Here is a 7,909-nt window from a genome sequence, read left to right as displayed (position 1 = left end):
TCTTCAGAAGATGCTTCTTTAGTACTGTTGGATGTAACTTGCAATCCATTCAGACTCTGAGAAATCATATTGACTTGCTGAGTCAATATTTTGTTCTGAGCCAATATGTCATTCAGAGTATCAATTTCAAGAACTCCCTTCTTCTGAGGCGTCCCATTGTTCACAGGACTCCTCTCAGAGGTGTACATGAACTGGTTATTTGTAACCATTTCAATGAGTTCCTGAGCTCCTGTACGGGTTTTCAGATGAAGAGATCATCCTGCAGAATGGTCCAATGACATTTTTGACAACTTAGACAGATCATCATAGAATATACATATGATGTTCCATTCTGGAAGCATGTCAGTAGGACACCTTTTGATCAAATGCTTATATCTTTCCCAAGCTTCATAGAGGGACTCACCTTCCTTCTGTCTGAAGGTTTGGATTTCCACTCTAAGCTTGCTCATCTTTTGAGGTGGAAAGAATTTGGCCAGGAAAGCACTGATTAGCTTTTCCCAAGAGTTCAGGCTTTCCTTAGGTTGTGAATCCAACCATGTTCTAGCTCTGTCTCTTACAGCAAAAGGGAAAAGCATAAGCATGTAGACCTCAAGATCAACTCCATTGGTCTTGACAGTGTCACAAATTTGCAAGAATTCAGCTAAGAACTGATGAGGATCTTCCAAAGGAAGTCCATGAAACTTGCAATTGTGCTGCATCAGAGAAACTAATTGAGGCTTAAGCTCAAAGTTGTTTTCTCCAATGGCAGGAATTGAGATGCTTCTTCCAAAAAAGTTAGAAGAGGGTGCAATAAAGTCACCAAGCATCTTCCTTGCATCTCCATCATTGTTATTGGGTTCGGCCATGTCTCCTTCTTTTTCGAAAATTTCTGTCAGGTCCTCTCCAGAGAGTTGTGCTTTAGCTTTTCTTAGTTTCCTCTTAAGAGTCATTTCAGATTCAGGATCAGCTTCAATAAGAATGTCTTTATCTCTGTTCCTGCTCATATGAAAAAGAAGAGAACAGAAAAGAAGAGAAATCCTCTATGTCACAGTATAGAGATTCCCTTATGTGAGTAGAAGAAGAGAAGAATAGAAGAATGAGAGGAGAAAGAGATGAGAGGGGGAAGAATTCGAAAATTAAATAAAAAAATAAAAAAATATTTTCGTTTTTATTTTAAATATTAGTTATAATTCGAAATTTAAAAAGAGAAACAAAATAAAATTAAATTAACATTTAAAACAATTAGTTAATTAAAAGGAATTTTGAAAAAGTGGGGAAGAGTTTTCGAAAATTAGAGAGAAAATTAGTTAGGTGGTTTTGAAAAAGATATGATTGAAATAGAAAACTTTTAAAATCAAACAAAAAAGTCAAGTAGTTAATTGAAAAAGATTTGAAAATCAAATTTGAAAAGATAAGAAGTTAGAAAAGATTTTGAAATTAAGTTTTGAAAAAGATGTGATTGAAATTTATTTTGAAAAAGAATTGAAAAAGAGATTTAAAAAGATTTGATTTTTGAAATTAAAGTTGATTACTTGCCTAACAAGAAATTAAAAGATATGATTTTAAAATTTTAAAGATTGAACCTTTCTTAATAGGCAAGTAACAACTTGAAATTTTTGAATAAAAATATTAATAGTTAGTATTAATTTCGAAAATATGAGATAAAAATAAGAAAAATATTTTTGAAAATCAATTTGAAATTTTCGAAAATATGAAAGAAAAAATGAAAAAGATTTGATTTTCGAAAAAGATTTGAAAAGATAGAATTTTTAAATTAAAAATTTGACTTGACTCATAAAAAACAACTAGATTTTTAAAACTTTTTGACTAAATAAAATCAAATTTTCGAAATTTATGAGAAGAATAAGGGAAAGATATTTTTTTTATTTTTGAATTTTTAATGAGGAGAGAGAAAAACATCTAAATGACACATGACATAAAATTTATGAATCAAAACAAGGAAAATATGCAAGAACACCTTGAATGTCAAGATGAACACCAAGAACACTTTGAAGATCATGATGAACATCAAGAACATAATTTTGAAAATTTTTAAGAAAAGAAAAACATGCAAGACACCAAGCTTAGAAATTTTCAAACTATAGACACTAACAAATTGAAAATACATATGAAAAACAAGAAAAGACTCAAAACATGAAAATGCAAAGATCAAATAAAGAAGATCATCAAGAACAACTTGAAGATCATGAAGAACATCATGCATGGGTTTTCGAAAATTTAAAGAAAAATTAAAAAGATGCAATTGACACCAAACTTAAAATTTGACACTAGACTCAAACAGGAAACACAAAATTTTTGGTTTTTATGATTTTATTAATTTTTTTTTGTTTTTTCGAAAATTATTTTGGGAAGAACGAAAAAGAAGAAATTTTTTTTGTATTTTTCAAAAATAAGAAATAAAAGAGCTTTAAAATAAAATAAAATTACCTAATTTGAGCAACAAGATGAACCGTCAGTTGTCCAAACTCGAACAATCCCCGGCAACAGCGCCAAAAACTTGGTGCACGAAATCGCGATTGTTTGTTCCCCATCAACGGCGCCAAAAACTCAAAACGCACGTTTGCAATCTTAAATTCTTTTTCACAATTTCGATACAACTAACCAGCAAGTGCACTGGGTCGTCCAAGTAATAAACCTTACGTGAGTAAGGGTTGATCCCACAGAGATTGTCGGCTTGAAGCAAGCTATGGTCACCTTGTAAATCTCAGTCAGGAAGATTCAAATGGTTATAGAGTTTTAATAATTAAAAAGATAAATAAACATAAAATAAAGATAGAGATACTTATGTAATTCATTGGTGAGAATTTCAGATAAGCTTATGAAGATGCATTGTTCATTCTGAATCTCTGCTTTCCTACTGCCTTCATCCAATCCATCATACTCCTTTCTATGGCAAGCTGTATGTTGGGTGTCACCGTTGTCAATCGCTACTTCCCATCCTCTCAGTAAAAATGGTCCTCTACGATTTCCTGCATGGCTAATCAGCTGTTGGTTCTCGATCGTGTAGGAATAGGATTTACTATCCTTTTGCGTCTGTCACTACGCCCTACAGTCGCGAGTTTGAAGCTCGTCACAGTCATCTCATCCCAGATCCTACTCGGAATACCACAGACAAGGTTTAGACTTTCTGAATCTCAAGAATGCTGCCAAATTCTAGCTTATACAACGAAGACTCTGATCTCACGGAATGGAAGGCTCTATTTTCAGGAGAGGCAACCATGCGTCGTGGACCAGGAATCCAAGAGATACACACTCTAGCTTGTTTTCATGTAGAATGGAAGTGGTTGTCAATCACGCGTTCATAAGTGAGAATGGTGATGAGTGTCACATAATCATCACATTCATCATGTTCTTGTGTGCGAATGAATATCTTAGAATAAGAATAATAATGAATTGAATAGAAGAACAATAGTACTTTGCATTAATTCTCGAGGAACAGCAGAGCTCCACACCTTAATCTATGATGTGTAGAAACTCCACTGTTGAAAATACATAAGAACAAGGTCTAGGCATGGCCGAATGGCCAGCCTCCCCAAATGGCATATGAATTTGAAAAAATAGGGAAAAAGACCCCTAGTACAATAGTAAAAAGTTCTATTTATACTAAACTAGTTACTAGGGTTACAGAATTAAGTAATTGATGCAGAAATTCACTTCCGGGCCCACTTGGTGTGTGCTTGGGCTGAGCATTGAAGCTTTCACATGTAGAGGTCTTCCTTGGAGTTAAACGCCAGGTTGCAGCCTGTTTCTGGCGTTTAACTCTGGTTTGTAACCTGTTTCTGGCGTTTAATTTCAGAATAGGGCAGAAAGTTGGCGTTTGAACGCCAGTTTGCATCGTCAAAACTCGGACAAAGTATGGACTATTATATATTGCTGGAAAGCCCTGGATGTCTACTTTCCAATGCAATTAAGAGTGCGCCAATTGGGTATCTGTAGCTCTAGAAAATCCACTTCGAGTGCAAAGAGGTTAGAATCCAATAGCATCTGCAGTCCTTTTTTAGCCTCTGAATCAGATTTTTGCTCAGGTCCCTCAATTTCAGCCAGAAAATACCTAAAATCATAGAAAAATACAAAAACTCATAGTAAAGTCCAGAAATGTGAATTTTAAATAAAAACTAATAAAAATATACTAAAAAGTAATTAAAACATGCTGAAAACTACTTAAAAATAATGCCAAAAAGCGTATAAATTATCCGCTCATCACAACACCAAACTTAAATTGTTGCTTGTCCCCAAGCAACTGAAAATCAAATAGGATAAAAAGAAGAGAATATACTATAAATTCCAAAATATCAATGAAACTTAGTTCCAATTAAATGAGCGGGACTAGTAGCTTTTTGCCTTTGAACAGTTTTAGCATCTCACTTTATCCTTTGAAGCTCAAAATGACTGCCATCTATAGGAACTCAAAATTTAGATAGTGTTATTGATTCTCCTAGTTCAGTATGTTGATTCTTGAACACAGCTATTTTATGAGTCTTGGCCGTGACCCTAAGCACTTTGTTTTCCAGTATTACCACCGGATACATAAATGCCACAGACACATAACTGGGTGAACCTTTTCAGATTGTGACTCAGCTTTGCTAAAGTCCCAAATTAGAGGTGTCCAGAGTTCTTAAGCACACTCCTTTTTTTGCTTTGGATCTCGACTTTAACCGCTCAGTCTCTAGCTTTTCACTTGACACCTTCACGCCACAAGCACATGGTTAGGGACAGCTTGGTTTAGCCACTTAGGCCAGGATTTTATTCCTTTGGACCCTCATATCCACTGATGCTCAAAGCCTTGGATCTTTTTTACCCTTGCCTTTTGGTTTAAAGGGTTAGTGGCTTTTTGCTCTTGCCTTTTGGTTTAAAGAGCACTTGACATTTTCTGCTTGCTTTTTCTTTTTCTTTCTTCTTTGTTTTTCCGCCATTTTTTTTCTTTCTTTTTTTTTTTCGCAAGCCTTGTTTTTTTCACTGCTTTTTCTTGCTTCAAGAATCAATTTTATGATTTTTCAGATCATCAATAACATTTCTCCATTTTCATTATTCTTTCAAGAGCCAGCAAATTTAACATTCATAAACAACAAATTCAAAAATATGCACTGTTCAAGCATTCATTCAGAAAACAAAAAGTATTGTCACCACATCAATATAATTAAACTAATTTCAAGGATGAATTCGAAATCATGTACTTCTTGTTCTTTTGTGATTAAAACATTTTTCATTTAAGAAATGTGATGGATTCATAGGACATTCATAGCTTTAAAGCATAGACACTAGACACTAATGATCATGTAGTAAAGACACAAACATAATTAAACATAAAGCATAGTAAATGTAAAACAGAAAATAAAGAGTAAGGAGATTAAAGAACGGGTCCATCTTAGTGATGGCGGCTAGTTCTTCCTCTTGAAGATTTTATGGAGTGCTTTAGCTCATCAATGTCTCTTCCTTGCCTTTGTTGCTCCTCCCTCATAGCTCTTTGATCTTCTCTAATTTCATGGAGGAGGATGTAATGCTCTTGGTGCTCCACCCTTAGTTGTCCCATGTTGGAACTTAATTCTCCTAGGGAGGTATTAATTTGCTCCCAATAGTTTTGTGGAGGAAAGTGCATCCCTTGAGGCATCTCAGAGATTTCATGATGAGGAATTTCCTCATGCTCTTGTTAAGGTCCATGAGTGGGCTCTCTTGTTTGCTCCATCCTTTTTTTAGTGATGGGCTTGTGAGATGAATCTCTCCATCTCCCATGACTCAGAGGTGGAAGCTTTTTCCTTCCCTTTCCTCTTTCTAGAGGTTTCTCTGGCCTTAGGTGTCATAAATGGTTATGAAAAAACAAAAAGCAACGCTTTTACCACACCAAACTTAGAAGGTTTGCTCGTCCTCGAGCAAAAGAAGAGAAGAGGGAGTAGAAGAAGAAGAAAATAGATGAGATGGAGAGGTGTGAGTGGTTCGGCTAAGGGGACTTGTAGGTGGTTATGATGTGTGAAAAGGAAGGAGTGATGGTTTGAATTTGAGTGGGTGGGTGTAGGTGGGTTGTATGATGGTTTTGGAGGAGTAATGGAGGTGATTGGTGGAGGTTATTTTGGGGAAGAGTGTTATGGAAAGGTGTGAGGAGGAGAGAAGAAGAGAGGTAGGGGTAGGTGGGGATCCTGTGGGGTCCACAGATCCTGAGGGGTCAAGGACTTATCATCCCTGCAGCACATGACGCTTTGTCACGCGTACGCGTAAGTCACGTGTACGCGTCATTGGACTTTTCACTGGCCATGTGTAAGCATCAGCCACGCGTGTGCGTCATCTGTCGAATGCACCAGTCACGCGTACGCGTCGTCCATGCGTGCGCGTCGCTACCAGATTCTGAAATACTTAATTTCTTGTGTTCCTTCCACTTTTGCATACTTCTTTTCCATCCTCTAAGCCATTCTTGCCCTGGAAAACCTGAAAACACTTAACTCACATATCACGGCATCGAATGGTAATAAGAGAAGATTAAAATTAGCAAATTTAAGGCCAAAGAAGCATGTTTTCAATCATAGCACAGAGTTAGGAAGGAAAATGTAAAACATGCGAATTATATACATAAGTGTGAGAATCATGGATAAAATCCACTCAATTCAATACAAAATAAACCATAAAATAATGGTTTATCAATCATTGCGGGTTGAAAAAAATTAGGGGACAATGTACTTCAATCATTTTAAATGTATTATTATTATTATTGTTATTATTGTTATTATTATTATTATTATTATTATTATTATGGTTTCTGTTTTTATCTTACTTTCACCTTGAAAAAATAAGTTATTCACCAAAAACCAAGTATACACCTTTCCAATTTACATCCGCCAAAAACTAAAACACAAGCCCATGCTCAAAAACAACAATAACCAAAAAAATATAATCCAAATTAATAATTCCTTAATACTATAATATTATCAGACTTCACACGGTAATCAATCTGTAAAAATTTCTGCCATCTGCCATCGCTGCTTTGTCTCAGAACTTGTCTTCTCCTATAAAAACAACAACCACACGTGTTCTTCTTTTTTAATGCCAACTCCTTTCAGCAGATGCTGAAAAACTTTTGTTTTAGCACCATAGTCGAACCCATTATATAAATCCATTTTAGTGATAGTAAAATAATAGAGACTTGTTTTAATTTAGCTTTTGTATTATTTATATTTTGAGTTTTTTTTACTAATTTTAATAAAAACCTCAATAACTAACCTTTTCATTTTCTATTGAAATGATCTTAGAATATTTTAAAATTTTTTTTGGATTATTTTAAAAAGAAAATAATTTATTAAAAGAGAATGTGAATATTTTATTTTATATTATAAAATCTAATAAAAAATACTAAAAATAATAAAATAATGGATAAACTATAATTTTTAGCTTTAAAGTTTGATAAAAATTTTAAAAATAATTTTAGATTTTATTTTATTTTAATTTTATTTTAAAAATTTTTTATTTTCATTAAATATATTTGTAGCGGCTAATTTTTTAAAAAATTTAAAACTAATTCAATAATAATTTCACAAAAAAACCTTTAATATAAACAAATAAAACATAATTGTGATGTATTATTGATTGATTGGTTCTAAACGATGATGCATGAACACTGACATGGACACGGGATACGGACACGAGATACTACATAGGACACATGGACATATGAATTTTAAAATCTTATAAGACGCAAAGACACACATGACACACACACACACACACACACACACATATATATATATATATATATATATATAATATAAAGTATTTTTTAGATAATTTATAATGATATTTTGATAATTTATTGAAATTAAAAATATAATTTAATTTTTAATTATTTTTAATATTTTATTTTAATTATATAAAGTATTTAAAATATTTTTTTAATAAATAATAATATATACTATTTCTAAATTTATTT

General features: G+C 33.3%; 1 non-coding gene across 1 annotated transcript; it reads left to right on the top strand.

Annotated features, from left to right (window-relative positions):
- The first annotated feature begins 335 nt into the window (after positions 1-335).
- Positions 336-443, top strand: LOC112760705 (small nucleolar RNA R71). The gene has a single exon (XR_003181134.1). It is a non-coding gene; the product is annotated as a small nucleolar RNA R71 (small nucleolar RNA).
- Positions 444-7,909: the final 7,466 nt, after the last annotated feature.

The sequence above is a fragment of the Arachis hypogaea genome, chromosome 16 (assembly GCF_003086295.3).
Source record: "Arachis hypogaea cultivar Tifrunner chromosome 16, arahy.Tifrunner.gnm2.J5K5, whole genome shotgun sequence".
In the NCBI taxonomy this organism is placed as follows: Eukaryota; Viridiplantae; Streptophyta; class Magnoliopsida; order Fabales; family Fabaceae; genus Arachis; species Arachis hypogaea.
This window is presented reverse-complemented; position numbering and strand designations above follow the sequence as displayed.